Source organism: Podarcis filfolensis (genome assembly GCF_964270895.1).
Source record: "Podarcis filfolensis genome assembly, chromosome: 8".
In the NCBI taxonomy this organism is placed as follows: domain Eukaryota; kingdom Metazoa; phylum Chordata; class Lepidosauria; order Squamata; family Lacertidae; genus Podarcis; species Podarcis filfolensis.
Genome location: NC_139611.1, coordinates 86658133 through 86678047, shown reverse-complemented (window position 1 = coordinate 86678047; position 19915 = coordinate 86658133).

Genomic DNA, 19915 nt, shown 5'->3' with positions numbered 1-19915 from the left:
CAGCGAGGAGGCCAGGGGAGAATTAGCTGTGGGGTCTCAGAGCGGGTGATCTTCATAAAAGGGGAGGGGGAGGGAAGAGAAGGGAAATCAGGCTGAGTTCAAATTAAAGGCCAGGCAGAATAGCTTTGTCTTACAGGCGCGGCGGAAGGAGGTTAAATCCTGAAGGGCCCTAGTCTCATGGGACAGAGCATTCCACCAGGTCGGAGCCATCACTGAGAAGGCCCTGGCCCTGGTGGAGGATAGTCTGACTTCCTTAGGGCCTGGGACCTCTAAACTATGATTATTCATGGACTTTAAGGTCCTCTGCGGGGCAGACCAGGAGAGGCGGTCCCGTAAACACAAAGGCCTTAAGCCACAAAGGGCTTTAAAGGTCGAAACCTGACCCGATACTCCACTGGGAGCCAGTGCAACTGGTAAAGCAATGGGTGAATATGCTCCCATGTCAAGGACCCCGTGAGGAGCTCGCCGCAGCATTCTGCACCTGCTGGAGTTTCTGGGACAGTTTCAAGGGCAGCCCCACGTAGAGCGAATTAAACTGTGGAACTCCCTCCTGCAGAGGCAGTGGCAGCCCCCAACCTAGATGCCTTTAAGAGAGGATTAATGGAGAAGAGGGACGCGGGTGGCACTGTGGGTTAAACCACAGAGCCTAGGGCTTGCCAATCAGAAGGTCGGCGGTTTGAATCCCCGTGACGGGGTGAGCTCCTGTTGCTCTGTCCCTGCTCCTGCCCACCTAGCAGTTTGAAAGCACATCAAAGTGCAAGTAGATAAATAGGCACCGCTCCGGCGGGAAGGTAAACGGCGTTTCCGTGCGCTGCTCTGGTTTGCCAGAAGCGGCTTAGTCATGCTGGCCACATGACCCGGAAGCTGTACGCCAGCTCCCTCGGCCAATAAAGCGAGATGAGCGCCGCAACCCCAGAGTCAGCCATGACTGGATCTAATGTTCAGGGGTCCCTTTACCTTTACCTAATGGAGAAGAAGCTACTAGCCAAGATGGCTCTGCTCTGCCAACATGTTCAGAAAAATAATAGGGGGGGGGAGTTCTGGGGCCCCCCCACATCTTTAAAGTTGTTACAATGTTACAGATATTATGCCTGAATGTATCCTTTCGACTTGACGGCTCAGATACCTAGCTTTATAAATTTGAAGAAAATCCATACTTCAACCGACTCTCCTCATTCCAATGCCATTTTAACCTTTAAAGAAAGGTGAATTTGGGCTCCACGTCCCTCCATGGACCAATAAGCAGGCAGCAGGAACAGGACATCCTGCCATAATTCCCCAAGCATGAGAGCACAGACACGGCCCCCCACCCAGGGAGTGACCAGGGGGGCAACACTGGACATCCGCAGAGGCAGTTGAGCAAGTCAGGTGTTCTGAAAGCCCATCTCCAGACAAGTCCTGAGGGCAAGGAGATGTCAGGAGTTTTATTCTTCTTTCGGTGATGGTGTTGGGAAAGGTGTCTGATTACCGGTAAGTGACCTAATGTTGAACTTGTGTAACCCTTGTATAACCCTCCCCATTTGTGACATGCTAGTGATGTAGTGATGACGTATCAATGATGCTGCTCGAAGTGTATTCTGGAGGAAAGAGGGAAGTTTTGAAAGAGGATGTCACCCCGTGTTCGGGGTTCTTACTCCTGTGGGGACCTGTTGTGCAACGATAAAGATCGTGCTCTACTGACAGCTGTTTTGCTCCAAATTACTTGGCTGGAATTTCCTTCTTTTACTGACCGCATGGACCCACAGGAGACTTGCACCCCGACGAGCAGGGCTGTTGAGTAGCCTCTCACCCCGGAATTTTTCCCATAACATGCTCAAATCCTGCTTGTTTGGGGTTTCCCACAGGCATCCGGTTGGCCACTGTGAGAACAGGAGGCGGGACTAGATGGGCGTCTCTCTGGCCTGATGCAGCAGCCACGCTCTTCTTACGTTCTTGTGGAACCTCCAAATCCAGTGGCAGTCTATCCAGATTCCTAGGTTCTTTCTGGTATTCAGCCACTGTGAGAACTAGATTGGCTCCCTTTGAGTGATGGGGAAGCAGCTTTCCGCCGCGGCTGCACTGGGCCCGGGGGTAACCCATGAAACGCGGTCCAGGACCGGTCCAGAATCCGAAGGTTCCGCTGGGAGTCAGTCCGACAGGGCGAAGGCAGGAAACCAGGCAAGGACAGGTGCAGGATCTCAGGCAGGATCTGGCAAACAGCAATGTTGCTCCCGCAACCTGGGGCGGGGTCCGACAGCCTTTTATCTTTGTTGGGGTAGCGGCCGGTCCTGATCCCCCAGCGACTCGCCTCCCTGTTTCGCCCGAAGGTGAGCACTCCTTCTGCGAGTACTCAGGTCTCTCCTTCTCTCAGACCTTCGTCTCTGCAGCTCAGGAGACGTCAGTGGGTGACTAGACCCAGGGGCTGCCTCAGCCTCCCCTGACCCAACCGGCAGTGGAGCAGCTGTAAGTGATGGCCCAGCTGGAGGCAACGAGGGAATCCCCACATCTGGAGCCAGGGCAGGCTCAGGCCCCTGACTCGGCCCAGCTGGTGCTTGTTGCAGGGGAACCTGTGCAGACTGAGACTTCAGGATTGGGCCCCAGACTTGGTTCGGATGATGCCTGAGGCAAAGGATCCGGTGCCGAACCCAAGTCCCGGGCCATCACACCAACTCTCCTCATGTTCTGATGTAGGCCATCTTCTGAGGGCCACAGACAGATATGGGTGATGAATGTGATTATTATTTTTTACCTGTGCAGTAAACCAGGTTCTTCACACTCACACAACCCCTTCTGCCCTAGATCCACACAAAGAAGCAGTGTGAGGGGAGCTGCAGGATGCTCTGCAGGCAAGCAAAAGCCCTCAGGTAAAGGTAAAGGGACCCCTGACCATTAGGTTCAGTCGTGGCCGACCCTGGGGTTGCGGCGCTCATCTCGCTTTACTGGCTGAGGGAGCCGGCGTACAGCTTCCGGGCCATGTGGCCAGCATGACTAAGCCACTTCTGGCGAACCAGAGCAGCGCACGGAAACGCTGTTTACCTTCCCGCCGGAGCGGTACCTATTGATCTACTTGCACTTTGACATGCTGTTGAACTGCCAGGCTGGCAGGAGCAGGGACCAAGCAATGGGAGCTCACGGGGATTTGAACCGCCGACCTTCTGATCGGCAAGCCCTAGGCTCTGTGGTTTAACCCACAGCGCCACCCGCGCCCCTAAAAATAGCCCTCAAGGGCACTGCAAATCCAGGCCGGCGAGGGAAGGGTGCAGTATGGCCTGGAGAGAGTCCTGTGGGCCAGATTGTGGGGTGCAAAGGGCCACATTTGCCCCCCAAGTCCTGAACACCCCCCCGATCCCTGATGCAGACTCTGCTGCAGGGAAGAGATTACCTGCTGCTGTGCAGGAGGCGAAGGGGGGCTTGGCAGCCTTTTTGCCTGGCCAGCAGACATCCCCGCTGAATATTGCATGGAAAGTGCTTCCATCTCTCTACTCAACCCATAAAGAGCTGTGCTGGAACGAGGCCAGACAAGCTCCCAGCCTTACTCTCCAGTGGAGGGTGGAGTGGATGGGGAGCGCAGAGGGGAAATAAATATGATGGACGCCCAGTGCGGATGCTGAGCGGGCAGAAGCCGTCTCGGATCGATGAGGGGGGCGGGAGGCGCAGGCAGTAAAAGGCTGGCTGAGTGAATGGGGGTGGGGAGAGGCCAAGCCAGGCACCCCCTTGGCAGAAACCAGAGCCTGCGCTGCACTTTCTGCCTTGTTCCCGGCCGATGAGAACCAGAAAGCCGATCTGTTTTATTGGACCAGAACTGTTATGTTCTACAAACGGTGTTGGTACAATAAGAAAGAATCCTTTCTTGAGTTTCTGCCCCTTGATTCGGCTCCACGTTGGTGCCTCAATTCGCTCCAAATGGCCTGCCTGTTTTTCCTGAACTATATTTATTGATTTCCGTCCCTATGACCCAAATAACGAAACATAACTTCATGAGACCAACACATAAAAAAGCAAACCGATCCAAACCAAGCCTGGAGTGGGATGCTGGATTTGCCGGAAGAAATGATGAAGCAGGTTATCCGGATATTTACGATGAGATAACAGGCAGGTAAGGGACGCGGGTGGCGCTGTGGGTTAAACCACAGAGCCCAGGACTTGCCAATCAGAAGGTCGGCGGTTCAAATCACCGCGACAGGGTGAGCTCCCGTTGCTCGGTCCCTGCTCCTGCCAAGCTAGCAGTTTGAAAGCATGTCAAAGTGCAAGTAGAGAAATAGGTACCGCTCCGGCGGGAAGGTAAACGGCATTTCCGTGCGCTGCTCTGGTTCGCCAGAAGCGGCTTAGTCATGCTGGCCACATGACCCGGAAGCTGTATGCCGGCTCCCTTGGCCAGTAAAGCGAGATGAGCACCGCAACCCCAGAGTCGGCCACGACTGGACCTAATGTTCAGGGGTCCCTTTACCTTTACCTTTAACAGGCAGGTACAAGTGGAGAGAGATTTTGTTAAAATTGAGAGAGCAAGAGCCCACCTGACTCGCAAGATATATGTAAGCCTAGGGCTGAAACCCTCCGAGGCATGAGGTGTATGCAGAATAAAAGGCTCCATGTTACATCAGTAAATTTTCAGCCAATTAGATGTAACTTATCCCAAATTTCTTGAGAGACTTGTAGAAGAGACAAATATAATCTCTTTATGCATTTGATAACATCCCACCAAACTCGGATGAAAGAGGTTAACTTTGTTTATACAGCAAGAGTAATAAAAAAGAAATTGTTATTTAGGGGATTTGAATTTAATTCTAAATTATATACCAGAAAAGTGGGAGATTACAAGGGGTCAAAAAAAAAATGGATGTACCGTGCCATATTAGAAGCAAAAAAAATTGTTTCGATGAATTGAATGAGCCACAAAAAGATTCCATTTAGCACATGGATTCAGCACATAGCTACATACGAACGAATTGCATATTGACGCAAATTAAGAACGGATAAATATGAAGAAATCTAGAAGGAATACTTAAGCGATAAGGCGGACAATGGTGGGAAGTAGGGGGAGGAGAGGTGGGGAAATATTGTTTAAAAGGTGTAGTTATAGGTATGTTGTTGTTGTTGTTTAGTCGTTTAGTCATGTCCGCCTCTTTGTGACCCCCTGGACCAGAGCACGCCAGGCCCTCCTGTCTTCCACTGCCTCCCGCAGTTGGTCAAACTCATGCTGGTAGCTTCAAGAACACTGTCCGGCCATCTCGTCCTCTGCCGTCCCCTTCTCCTTGTGCCCTCCATCTTTCCCAGCATCAGGGTCTTTTCCAGGGAGTCTTCTCTTCTCCTGAGGTGGCCAAAGTCTTGGAGCCTCAGCTTCAGGATCTGTCCTTCCAGGGAGCACTCAGGGCTGATTTCCTTCAGAATGGAGAGGTTGGATCTTCTTGCAGTCCATGGGACTCTCAAGAGTCTCCTCCAGCACCAGAATTCAAAAGCATCCATTCTTCGGCGATCAGCCTTCTTTATGGTCCAGCTCTCACTTCCGTACATCACTACTGGGAAAACCATAGCTTGAACTATACAGACCTTTGTGGGCAAGGTGATGTCTCTGCTTTTTAAGATGCTGTCCAGGTTTGTCATTGCAGTTATAGGTATATCTGTACTCAAATCTGAATTGTTAAATTGTGTTATTGGTGTTATTGTGGTTTTTGTTGTATGTGTCTTTTGTGGTTGCTGTTTGTATTGAAAAATGATTATTATTTTTTTTAAAAAACCCACTTTGTTTTTACTTTAAAAAAAGGTGACGCAGTTAAGTTTTTCATGAAATGCAGTCAATGAAAGGTTCATTTAAATATCAATGAGCAACAAAGCAGAAAAAATGTGATGCGTCTTAAGGTGCCCAGGAACCCCTGCTTAATCGATGAGCAGGTGGGTGATTTTCTGCTCTTATCTTTGCCTGGAAAGCCCACTTCACCCTGCAGTTAGGATTCCCTTCTTTTGCAGCCCGAAAGAGTGGCGTTTGCAACCGGCCACGAGAGGACAGCATCTCACTATTTTTACTCGCCTGCCAAGACTCCTCCAGCCCGTTCCTCAAAGGCCCTGAGAAACCCCCGGCAGCAATGCCAACTGGGTGGTGAATGTTTGCAAGCGGTTGCTGGAGGAACCAGCCTGGGCCCCTTGTTCCCATATGCAAGTCCTTGCAGTTCCCGGACAAAGTTCTGGACCTGTTTCCGCAGGACAGAATCGTCTGCTGTTTTCCCAGTAGCTTCATGAACTGTCAGGGCTGGTTTGAAGACAGCTGCCTTCAGTAGAGCAACTCTTCTCATGCTTCTTATTCTTCTGCAATCCCTCGTAGCTGAGTAAGATTGTCTTCCATAAACACGGTTTTAACATTGAGTCTGTAAGTGTGGAGGCCAGTTCTGGATCCACATGTCCTTCCACAGTGGGGACATGGGTTTCTGGGCGGGAGTTGATCCTGGTGAGGGTTTGCCAAGCGTACCTTCCTCTTGGCATGTTTCTCCCTTGTGTCCTGAGTTCAAGTGTATTCCAAGCCCATGACACCTTTGGTAAAGGCTGTTCTCCAACTGGAGCGCTCGCAGGCCAGGGTTTCCCAGTTGTCAGTGTTTATACTACATTTTTTCAGATTTGCCTTGAGAGAGTCTTTAAACCTCTTTTGTTGACCACCAGCATTTTAAGTTCAGAGTACAGTGGTACCTCAGGTTACATACGCTTCAGGTTACATAAACTTCAGGTTACAGACTCCGCTAACCCGGAAATAGTGCTTCAGGTTAAGAACTTTGCTTCAGGATGAGAACAGAAATTGTGCTCTGGTGGTGCGGTGGCGGCAGGAGGCCCCATTAGCTAAAGTGGTGCTTCAGGTTAAGAACAGTTTCAGGTTAAGAACAGACCTCCGAAACGAATTAAGTACTTAACCCAAGGTACCACTGTAGAGTTGTTGCTTTGGAAGACGATCATCAGGCATCCGCACAACATGACCAGTCCAAAGAAGTTGATGTTGAAGAATCATTGCTTCGACACTGGTGATCTTTGCTTCATCCAGTACACTGATATTAGTTCGCCTGTCTTCCCAAGTGATGTGTAAGCACAGCGATCCTGGAAAGGGAGGCGTCAAGGATTACACCCAAACTTTTAACGGAAGGCAATGGCACTAATTGGGCCCCCGCAAGAGAAGGGAGTTGGTCCCTCGTCCCCATGCCATCCCGACCCAGCCAGAGGACCTCTGTCTTCGAAGGATTTAATTTCAATCGGCTCCCACAAAACCATCCAGCCACAGCCTCCAAGCATCTGGTCAGTGTGTCCGGGGCCGAGTCAGTGTGTATATCTCAGTATACACACTGCTTGGTCAGCAGATAGAGCTGAGTGTCATCAGCATACAGTCATACCTCATGTTATGTCCGCTTCATGTTCTGTTCTTTCAGGTTACGTCCCGCGGCGACCCGGAAGTACCGGAAAGGGTTACTTCTTGGCTTTGTCGCTCGCACATGCGCAGAATGACATCATGCGCATGCGCAGAAGCGGCAAATCGCAACTCGCGCATGCGCAGACGCACCACTGCAGGTTGCGCTCAATTCATGTTGCGAATGTGCCTCTGGAACGGATCCTGTTCACAACCAGAGGTACCACTGTATTGGTGACAACCCAGCCCAAAGCTCCAGACAATCTGGGCAAGGGTGTGTGTGCCTCTGTGCATGTGCAGAAAGCACACCACTAAGGAACCACAGTCAGTCGTCCCCATCCCCCCCCCCAGTTATCAGGGGCTGGGTTTTCTCATTGGAGGGCTCCTGGCAGCCCGCCCCCCCCCCCGTGCTTTTCAGAAAACTGCTGCCAGCTGGGTCTCCTGAGCCAGAATGTGGGGCAGGAGCAGTTCTGGCAGACAGGTTCCCCCCACAGGGACCAAACTGTGCTTAAGTCACAGAAAGTGTGTTAATCACCGGCTGGCCTCTGGGGGTGGCCTGAGCTAATGAGCTGCGCTTTCTCTCCCCCCCCCTCAAAAATATGGGTCACATCCAAGCTCCCTTATTGCTGGCACATGGATTGATGAGCAAGATGCAAGTTGCTAGCGCAGAACCCCAGTTGGCTGCGAAGCTCGCTGGCGGTGACTTTGGGCCTTGTCGCAAGGTCGCAGGTTTGATCCCCCTGTGGGACAGCTGCCTATTCATGCATTTCAGGGAGTCGGACTAGATTATCCTCAGGGTCCCAGGGTCCCTTCGAACTCTGTGATTTATTGATTTTTTTGAATTTGAATTTGATTTATTTGTTAGCATTCTGATATTACATCGGTAAACGCTGTCATGTTACATTACAGGACTTACTATAATATAATTTCCAACATGTATACAAAAATTATATACAAATTTTATATACCTAGAAAGAAAATGAAACAAAAAAAGAAAGAACAAATCCCCCCCACAAAAACAACATATACATGCCAACACACTAGACATCCTGTCTTTCCTGTTGTATATTCCTTTTTCTTACAAATGAATGTACTCTTATTATTGTGTATTTCTTTACATATTATCTAATACATGATGTCACCTTGCCAACAAAGGTCTGTATAGTTAAAGCTATGGTTTTCCCAGTGGTGATGTATGGAAGTGAGAGCTGGACCATAAAGAAGGCTGATCGCCGAAGAATGGATGCTTTTGAATTCTGGTGCTGGAGGAGACTCTTGAGAGTCCCATGGACTGCAAGAAGATCAAACCTCTCCATTCCGAAGGAAATCAGCCCTGAGTGCTCACTGGAAAGACAGATCCTCAAGCTGAGGCTCCAAGACTTTGGCCACCTCATGAGAAGAGAAGACTCCCTGGAAAAGACCCTGATGTTGGGAAAGACGGAGGGCACAAGGAGAAGGGGACGGCAGAGGACGAGATGGCAGGACAGTCTTCTCGAAGCTACCAGCATGAGTTTGACCAAACTGCGGGAGGCAGTGGAAGACAGGAGTGCCTGGCGTGCTCTGGTCCAGGGGGTCACGAAGAGGCGGACACAACTAAACGACTAAACAACAACAACAAATGGAACCTCCAGCTCCAGAGACAGTCTATCCAGATTCCCAGGTTCTTAGGGGTATTAGGCTGCTGTGAGAACAGGATTCTGGAGGACTGGGTGGGACCCCTTTGGCCTGATCCAACAGCACTCCTTTTGCTCTTTAATTACATAAGAAGAGCCAGGTCCTGGTCCTGACACATTGTGAAGGAGCACCCTTGGGCCTGATCCTGCAGGCACTTCTTATGTTCTTAAGGGGCTGGGCTGGGCTTCTGAGGAATGCACCAGCAAGATACCAGTCTCCTTGGGAGGGAATTTTTCCGTGTGTGTGTGAGAGAGAGGAGAGCGTGTGGGGCAGTGCATGCCACTCACAACCCCTGCCCGATTTTTTTGTCCATTGGTATGGCCTCATGCTGCGACCCAATAATGAGCTCTGCATCCCATAATCTCTCCCCACAGGTGCAAGGAAGAGCCCTGCGACAGGTGCGGCAGGCGGCGCGGGGAGCCCCAGCGAACCTGTGAGCCTTGGAATGCCACAGGAGGGAGGCCATGGGGTGTGTGTGTGTCAGTGTGCGAGTGTGCATGTGTGGGTCAGCTGATAAATGAATGGTGGGCCAGAGACAGCTGCTACTGGCAGGCGATTCTGAAACCTTGCAGGAGCCGGCGCCACCTTCTGCAGCAAGCAGCTTTCCTTCTTTGGTTCCCGAGGAGGAAAACGGCAAGTGGCGCCTCCACAACCCGCCCCTGGTCCGCACATGGAGCGCACTCCTCCTCTGGAAGCCTCGGCGCTGAAACGCAACGGAAGCCTCCTGAACACGGCTGCCGGTGTTGGCTTGTCGCAGATGTGGGTCAAGGCAGGCGGTGGCTCCCCGCAAGAGACCCGAATCGCAGAGTTCAGAATTCGAAGGGTCCCCCAAAGGTCATCCAGACCAACCCGCCTGCAGCGCAGGAATGCACTTGCACCCAAGCAGGGAGGTGCTCACAGGCAATGGCCAAACGGTCCAGTGCAAGGGTGTTTCGCCCTATGCCCTAACCCCAGAAAAGCAGGGTGTGTTTCAGACCACAACTCTCCCCTCCTCCGGTTTCCATAGTATTGTAGGGCTGGGAGGGTTCCCAAGGGATCATCTAGTCTCACCCCGTGGACCGTGGGAATCGCAACGAAAGGATCCCTGCCAGGGAGCCACCTGACCTCCACTTAAAAACCATAAGACCTTAAAAAACATTTTAAATCTTTAAAATCTCCAGCCCTCCGCTTTCTGGGGGTGTCAGGATTTGCACCCCCAGCCTGAGAATGCTGGCTGCTTCTCTGGGGAGCCGGGGACAGGGAGACAGTTTTCTGCACCCTTCTTTCCAAAACCTGCCTCTCTTTGGCGTGAAACTGGAGACGGGACTTGCAGCTGGAGAGGTCTCTAAAAATACACTGCTCAGCCCAGTTCTGACCGTCTGCCAGGATTGAATTCCCATGAGTGAGCTGATTTATTGGGGTGTGGAGGCAAATAGCAGCCCCTCAAGGCACCCAGTCCTTCACTCCCCTTGCAAAATATGTAGAGAGACAACTCCCCACCCTCTAACACCAGGTATCCTGCATGCCCCCCCTCCCATTAGCGAAAGGGCTAATTGGGGAAATTAACAGTGGCCTGGAATCTGGATTTGCGGTTTTTATTTTTCTGCCAGAGAGACTGTGCAGAGGTTGTTGTTGTGGGGTTTTTTTGCCCTGACGCTGCAGATATGTGTGTCCAACTCCCCCTCCCCAATTCACCTGGGCCTCAGTTTCCAAAATGTCTGATTTGACATGCTTATCACTCGCCCCCTACCCCGCTCGAGGTCTAGATTTCTGCCGCCTCAGCTATCAAATACGAGGAACCGAAACTGATCCGATGTCCCCGGGACAGTTTGTTCCAACCAAGTCATATGTCAGGCCTAGAGGCGGCGGCAGGGGGGGAGGACAGACAGACGCCAAATGTGGATTTCCCCAAAAGAATCAAATCCTGAAAAGTGCAAAGAGGGTATGTTTGGCGGAGGGTGCCTCTGAGCATATGCCGAGTGCCCAAGTCCCTATGGGGTTCTGGATTCCCGTGTCTCTCTCTCCCGATGCTGCATTGCTTTTTAAAATCTGAATACAGGGGAGAATACAGTGGATATTGCCAATTTTGCTCTCTCTGTGATGCATGTGAAGCCCAGAAGCAAGGGAGCCCCACTGCAGGGCTTGTGGGCTGCTGCACCGATGAAGATGCTAATCAGCGGTTTGCGCGTCTTCTTAAAAAGGAGCGTGAGGTCCTGTTACACGCTTCAGCCAAACGGTTTCACCTTTCTCTTGGTCCTGATCCATATTCCGGCCTGCTAAAGCATCCATTACCACACCCCACCCGCTCAGCGAAAAGGCTCAAGGCCAGATATGCTCTTTCTGGAGGGAAAGAACCACTGAACTTGGAAGGGTACCCAAAGGTCATCCAGTCCAACCCCCCATCCAGTGCAGAGCTCAGGCCCAAATTCTTCATGTGCATGGAGACACTTCCTTCCCCAAATCTTCAGGGGCCCAGCGGCCTGGAAAGTGCCTCCCCACGTTCCCATGTAGGGCGTTTGTTTCACTCTTTGTGTGCTCAGGGACTCCCTTTCCCACCTCTCCAAGCAAACCAGAGCCAAAGAACGGGTCCCAGGGCTGGTGTTCTCTTCCCGGTCTCCATCTGCTCGGGTCGCAAAGGCTGCTGGGAGCTGGCCGCTGGATCACCAAGGTTGGCCAAGAGGAGAAAGACAAGATGGGGCAGTGTCCCTGGGCCCCACGCAGCAGCCAGCGATACTGCCAAATGCTCCAACATTTCTCGGATGAAAGTACAGTCATACCTCAAGTTGAATGTGCTTCGGGTTGAGTGCGTTCAAGTTGCGCTCCGAGGCAACCCAGAAGTAACGGAGCGCGTTACTTCCAGGTTTCGCTGCTCGCGCATGCGCAGACGCTCAAAATGACATCACACGCATGCATGGAAGCGGCGAAACGCGACCCACGCATGCGCATGCGCAGATGTGACGTCGCGTCTTGCGTTCTGTTCGGGATGTGAACGGGGCTCCGGAATGGATCCCGTTCGTGTCCCGAGGTACCGCTGTATTGTTATCCCAGAAATGGAAGCAAGAAGAAATTCCGACGAAAGAAGAACGGCAGGCAAAATTAATGGACCACGCAGAATTGGATAAAATGACAGGAAGGATTCAAAACCTGTGGGACCAGAGATTCACAGAAGATTGGAATAAATATATGAACTATTTGAAGAGCAGCTGTAATCAACAAATTACGTTAGTAGGACTACAAAGAAGTTTTGTGAGGAGGAATATATGAAACATTGCAAAGTAGAAAAAGGGTAGAGATATCAGTTATGAGATTTAAATGTAATAGTGAAAGTAAGAAATGTATAGGTAAGGGACTCCTGACCATTAGGTGCAGTTGTGGCCGACTCTGGGGTTGCGGCACTCATCTCGCTTTATTGGCTGAGGGAGCCAGCGTACAGCTTCCGTGTCATGTGGCCAGCAGGACTAAGCCGCTTCTGGCGAACCAGAGCAGCGCACGGAAACGCCGTTTACCTTCCTGCCGGAGTGGTACCTATTTATCTACTTGCACTTTGACGTGCTTTCGAACTGCTAGGTTGGCAGGAGCAGGGACCGAGCAACGGGAGCTCACCCTGTTGCGGGGATTCGAACCGCCGACCTTCTGATCGGCAAGTCCTAGGCTCTGTGGTTTAACCCACAAGAAATGTATATTAAGTGATTAGGTTGGAAAATTTTCAGATGTGATTGATGGAAGTAAAAAAAAATCGTATAAGATGTAAAAGTATGTTTAATTACTGTTGAAAATGATATGTTAAAAAACTTCCCGTATTTTTTGCCCTATAAGACGCACCAGACCACAAGACGCACCTAGTTTTTGGAGGAGGAAAACAAGAAAAAAAAGATTCTGAATCTCAGAAGCCAGAACATCAAGAGGGATCGCTGCGCAGTGAAAGCAGCAATCCCTCTTGCTGTTCTGGCTTCTGGGATAGCTGCGTAGCCTGCATTCGCTCCATAAGATGCACACACATTTCCCCTTACTTTTTAGGAGGGAAAAAGTGAGTCTTATAGAGCAAAAAATACAGTGTGTGTGTGTGTGTGTGTGTGTGTGTGTAACATTTCTTGGATGAAAGCAGGGACGTTGTCTTAAGGAAAAGTGGGGCATTCTGGGACCAAATCCGGGAGTCTGCATGGAAAATAGGGACATTTAGAGGGTCTGGACTCCTGGCTTGGCTGAAGCCTGCTCACCTGATCTCTCGCCGGCAGGGAGAGGGTGAGGCGAGGGCAGCAAGGTGCAAACCCAGCGTCTAGGGAGCGTCCGGCTGGCTCTGCACCAATCTCACCGCCGCTTTGCTTCTCGACCTGCTGGTCAGCGGCCAGTCACAGGACAGAGTCAGCTCAGGAAGGATATTGTACAGTTCAGAGAAGGGCAGACAAGATGGTCAAAGGGATGGAGGTTGCAGGGTTTGGGACTTCCAGATTAGAGAAAAGCAGAGGGAGGGCTGACATGATAGGAATTTATAAAATGGCATGGAGCGTGTGGCTTGGGAAAAGCAGCTTGCGCCCTCTCTCAAAACACTGGGATTCATCGGAAGATGCAGTACAGGTCAAAGAACAGTTGATCTCTTGAACATTTCGGCCTCTGACCTTGGAGCACAGCCACCAACATCCCTCTCCTCCATGAATTTGTCTCATTCTCTTTTAAAGCCATCTGGATTGGTAGCCGTCACTGCCTCCTGTGGCAGGGAGTTCCATAGTTTAACTGTGCCATATTTTGTGTTTTCTTCTCCTTGTATTTTTATGTTGCAAACCACCCTTAGATACAGGGTGATGCAGAAGATGGGAACATTTTATCACATGTGGTGGGAATGTAAAAAGGTGAAATGCTTCTGGGAGATGATATATAATGAGTTGAAAAAAAATGTTGAAATAGACATTTATTTCGGCCATTTGGTGCTGACCCCTGGTGTACACTGCTCTTTGGGTTTTCATGCAGTGGAAGGGAAGAGTCCCAGCTTTACCTGGAGAAGTCGTTTAAGGATTGAACCCTGTGACATTCTGCATGCAAAGCATGCCCTCTGAGCAACGGCCTCTCCCTAGATGACCCTTGATCCCGCTGCATTGCAAGGGGTTGGGATGGATGGCCTCTGGGATCCCTTCCGGTCACGCTACAGTTCTGTGATTCTATGACCCCCCAGCCGGCATATCAGCTCTGCAAAATGCTTTCACCCTCCAAAGCCCACACCTCTAATCTCTCTGCCCCACTCCCCCAAGGCCTTCCTCTTCCTTCGCAGGCCTCAAGGTCAATCGAGTGGGCAGTCCTTTGCCAGGAGGCAGCAGGCATGCCAACCTGGGGGTGGGGGCTGCGCGAGATGATGAGATCAGGTTCCCACAAATCACTGTTGAGAAGCAGCTGCTGTCAGGCCCCCCCGCCCTCCTTTCGCTGCCGCTTTATAAAGGGGGCTGGGAGGGCGAAACCCAATCGCCCGGCTGTTTTGGGGGCCCAGGGTGCAGAGGTTGGGAAGGGGGCCAGCTGAGAAATTGCAGCCTATATAAAGCCCTGAGCTTAGAAATGTGCGCCTGGGGGGGGGGGGGCGGCGGTAAGGAAGATGACCCCACGCCCTGGGAGGTTTTGTGCATGTCAAATTACATGCAGGAGGTGTCTTCCCTCCGCGCCCCCCCTCATAATCTAAGGGGGCAGCCCAAGAGGCATCCAGTCTTTAGGGGGGGGCAGATGTCAAATAAGACTGAGGGGCACCTGGAGCACAAGCCCTCAGTCCCCCCTCCCACCCCTACAATTCCCCAGCTGTGTTCAGATCGAAGGATGATATCCTTCACCTGTTCCTGCTTGCCACCTTATCCCACCCTCCTTCCTCTGCCATCATATATTTCAATTAATGGATTGTGATTTTATATAAACTGTGTTACTTTTATTGTTGTTAGCCGCTCTCGACTGGGGAGGGTGGGATATGAATAAAATTTATTATTATTATTATTATTATTATTATTATTATTATTATTATTATCTCCCAAGGCTGGCATCAGCACCAAGCATCTGTGGGCAGCTGGTGGTGCTCTACTGCCCTGCAAGGACCCGCTTTTCTTCATGCGGTGCAGAGTTAAGACTGTGGAACTCCCTGCCACTTGAGGCAGCAATAGCCACCCACTCAGAAGGCTTTAGAAGTGGCCTGGAGAAATTCACAGAGGAGGAGAGAGCTATCAGTGGCTGCTACTAACCGCAATGGCTATGCTCTGTCTCCACAGTCAGAGACAGCAGTGCGTCTGAATACCAGTTGCAGGAAATGGCAGGAGGGGAGGCGGTTATTGCGCTTGAATGCTGCTTGTGGGTTCCCAATGGAGGCATCTGGGCGGCCACTATGAGAACAGGATTCTGGACTAGAAAGGCCACCAAGCTCCAGTTAGGGTCTCAATTTTCTGCCATGTTATTTATTTACTTTGTGTTTACTGAACTTAAGGTAAAGGTAAAGGGACCCCTGACCATTAGGTCCAGTCATGGCCGACTCTGGGGTTGCGGCACTCATCTCGCTTTATTGGCCAAGGGAGCCGGCGTACAGCTTCCGGGTCATGTGGCCAGCATGACTAAGCCGCTTCTGGCAAACCAGAGCAGCACACAGAAACACTGTTTACCTTCCCGCCGGAGCGGTACCTATTTATCTACTTGCACTTTGACGTGCTTTTGAACTGCTAGGTTGGCAGGAGCAGGGACCGAGCAACGGGAGCTCACCCCGTCGCGGGGATTCGAACCGCCGACCTTCTGATCGGCAAGTCCTAGGCTCTGTGGTTTAATCCATAGTGCCACCCGCGTCCCTTTTACTGAACTTATATCCCACCTAATTTCTCCAAGGCGTCCTAGGTGGCTTGCATGATTCTCCCCTTCCTCATTTAATCGCCACAGCAGAACCCTGTGAGATAAGGTTAGGCAGAGAGAGAGAGAGAGGGAGAGAGAGAGAGAGAGAGAGAGAGAGAGAGAGAGACTGGTCCCCAAGGTCACATGTGAATTCCATGTCTGAAGGGGGGATTTGAACCCAGGTCTCTCCCAGGTCCTAGTCCGACACTCTAACCCAGAGGTTCTCAAAGACTGGGGCAGGAGAGGAGGCTAAAATGTGGCAGGAAGACTCCAGGATGATAAAAGAAACATTTAAACAGTACAGTATTTTATCAAAATATTTTTTGTTATTTGCAGAATATGGAGAGATATCTTCTCAAAATGAGAGCATTGGAGGAGCACGAGACTCTTGTGGGTTTGAGCCCCATGTTGGACAAAGGATACTGTACCTCCATTGCTGCAGGGTTGGACTTAGATGATCCTTGCAATCCCTTCTGACTCCACAATTCTACGATTCTGCGTTATACAGAGGACAATCCCTGTTGCGTTTCCCAACGCATTTCTTATCAGTAAAATAAACTGGCGTGACGGCAGCATTTTATTCTTCTGAAAGTGTGGCCCAGGGACAAAAGTTTGAGAACCGCTGCTCTAACCACTATGTCCCACTGCCTCCTCTAGCCTGTTGATGCTACGATGAGAGCAGTAGCTGCAAATTAAAAATGGCAGGCGTCAAATAGCTTTGCCCTCCATGAATTCATCCGCTCCACTGTTCTAATCGAACGGACATACCCTGGGGGGATTCCCTCATGCCCAAGAAGGGAGGGGGCGGCAGGAGATCAACCCGCCCCCCCCAGATGCATCTGTCAGGGTTCCAGTTACCACCAGTGTCATCTGCGGATGGGGCCCCACTTTCTCTGCAGCTGTCAGCAGCACAGAGGGGGTCTCCTCCATTTGGATAAAGCAGAGAAGGTCCGTCTGTAGCGCATACCAGTCCTGGAATGGTGTTTGTGTGTTGAGCATCTTGCAGCCCCCAGCAGGTGCAACATGCCACTTGGAGGTGGGGTGAAGGCTGTCTAGTTGGGGGCTGGGATGTTCGGGGAGGGGGGGGCGCCTTTGGCACGGCCAAAAGGAAAGACCCTGGAGAAGAAACGCCTTGCGGCTCTCCCAGGCCTGCGAATCTGGGAAGGGCAAGAATTTCTACAGCTTCCTCCAGCTTTTGCTGCCAATCGAGGTGGGCATCTTTCAGGGCCAAACCACCCCCCTCTCTGTGCGCTGGATGAGACCCACTGGATTTAGGGGGCGGGGAGAGCAATTAGCAGGCTGCCCCCGACACCCAGCGATGGCTCAACCTTACGCAAGTGATAAGACGGTTTTGCACCAAAACAATATAATCCAGAAACAATGGAAATGTTTAAATGATTATTTATGTAGACAAAGATTAAATGTAAGGTATTAGTTGTGTTTAGAATAGGTTTATGAAAGATTTAGAAAACTTATCGGTTGGAATATTTGTATGAGGAAAATACGGAATAACGGATACAATTTTGCTTAAAATGTATATAGGAAGTGCAGTGTAAGCGATGGAAGTCAATCATTGAAATATCTGTGGAATAAATTGGGAAGAAATTCTTCCAACTTTTCTTCTTTTTCTCCTTTTTTCATTTCTTCCTTTTTCCTTTGTTGTTCTTTTTTTTAATATCTGTGTGCTTATCTGAAATATATGTGTATGCATGTATTTGCAATATTTTGCTTATATTTTGTAATAATTATGTTAAATAAAATTAAAACAAAAACAAAAACAAATGATAGGCGGTTTTGCAACTGCTTGCCAAAGGACAGCCGAAAACAGAAGATCCTTCTGCCCACGACAAATGATTGGCACCTGTTGGCGCAGAGGGTGATAATGGTCTCTGACTCAGAGGGTCCTCAGGGAGGGCGAGAGCGAATCGATGGAGGCAGAAGGGGTCTGGTCTGGACCTCTTTGCCAGGGCAGCTCAAAAGGCTTCCCAGGTGCAGCAGCTGTGCAAAAAGGCACACATCCTGCCAGGAATCATTAGGGAAGAATCTGAAAACAAAACCGCCAATTAACGTAAGGCCACTCTGCAAATAGGGAATCATCGAATCATAGCATTGTCGAACTGGAAGGGAACTAAAGAGTCATCTGGTCAAACCCCCTGCAATGCACTGCGTAGCGTTTTGGCCACCTCACCTCAAAAAGGATGCTGTACAGTTAGTAACAGGGGTGACGCTGTGGGTTAAACCACAGAGCCTAGCACTTGCCGATCAGAAGGTCGGCGGTTCGAATTCCTGTGACGGGGTGAGCTCCCGTTGCTCGGTCCCTGCTCCTGCCAACCTAGCAGTTCGAAAGCACGTCGAAGTAGATAAATAGGTAGGTACCACTCCGGCGGGAAGGTAAACGGCGTTTCCGTGCGCTGCTCTGGTTCGCCAGAAGCGGCTTAGTCCTGCTGGCCACATGACCCGGAAGCTGTACACCGGCTCCCTCGGCCGATAAAGCAAGATAAGCGCCGCAACCCCAGAGTCGGCCACGACTGGACCTAATGGTCAGGGGTCCCTTTACCTTTACCTTTACAGTTAGGAAAGGGTCAGAAAAGGACCACAAAAAGCATCAAAGGGATGGAGCTTGCAGTTTAGAGGAAAGCTGAGGAAGAGGCAGCGTGATAGAAGTTTATAAAATTAGGCATGCCATGGAGAAATTGCAGAGAGAAAGCCTTTTTCTGTCTCGCCTAACACCAGAACCCACGGACACCCAAAAAAGGTGAATGTTGGGAGGTTCAGAACAAAGACAGTTTTTATTCACGCAGCAGAGTTTTGTCTTTAAATATACGTATTTTCATTTCATTTTCAATAAGGGACACAGACATGTTTGTAACTTAAAGAAGGCAGTAAAGAAATTCAAGTGAAAGGAGAAGGAAAAGAGGTAAGATACCGCATTTTTTGCTCTATAAGACTCACTTTTTCCCTCCTAAAAAGTAAGGGGAAATGTGTGTGCGTCTTATGGAGCGAATGCAGGCTGCACAGCTATCCCAGAAGCCAGAACAGCAAGAGGGATTGCTGCTTTCACTGCGCAGCGATCCCTCTTGCTGTTCTGGCTTCTGAGATTCAGAATATTTTTTTTCTTGTTTTCCTCCTCCAAAACTAGGTGCGTCTTGTGGTCTGGTGCGTCTTATAGAGCGGAAAATACGGTAGCAACCTGCCACGGAAACTGTGCCGTGGCCTTAAATTAAAACTTGCCCAGTTCTGTGCATTCGCAGCTTCCGTTTCCAGGATGCAAAGGTTCGTCCTCAACCGCTAGGGCTCATCGACAGGAGTCAAGCTGGCATCTCTCACCGGAACACTTTGGATGTTCTCGACGTCGTTTACGTAAAAAATTAAAGACTGCCAAACTTTTTTTTTTAAAACGCTTTACAAAAAATTATCCTCGACTCAACCTCATTTCAACTGTTGGAAATCGCACAGTGTAGAGTTAACCGGTGGAACTCCCTGCTACAGGATCTCGTATGGCTTTAAAAGATGGTTGGACCGATTTATGGGGGAGCAAAGGGCTATTGAAGGCTACTAGGCAAGATGGCTGTGTTCAGAGCAGGCCACGCCTCTGAATACCCACTGAGGGGTCTCAGAAGTGGGGAGAGGGCTTCAGATCCACTCAGACCCCATTGGTGGACTTCCCATTGGAATATCTGGCCGGCCACTGTGAGAACAGGGTGCAGGATCAGACGCAGGCCTCTTTGCATGCTCAGAGGCAGTCTAGCTCTGAATACCAGTTCCTAGGGATGGATGGGCTCTTGTCACCATCGTGTTCTGAACTTCATAGAAGCATCTGGATAGCAGAAGCAGGACGCCAGGATGAATCCGTTTGTCTGATTCAGCAGGGTTTGGCCAGGGGAGAGGTCTCTTGTCCTTGAATCCTGCTCGCGAGGATCCAGGCAGCTGGGTGGGCCCTGAGAGAACAGGATGCTGGGCTACTGGTCTGATCCAGCAGCCAGGCTCATCCTATGTTCTTATGGAACCTCCAGCTCCAGAGACAGTCTATCCAGATTCTCAGATTCTTAGGGGTATTAGGCTGCTGTG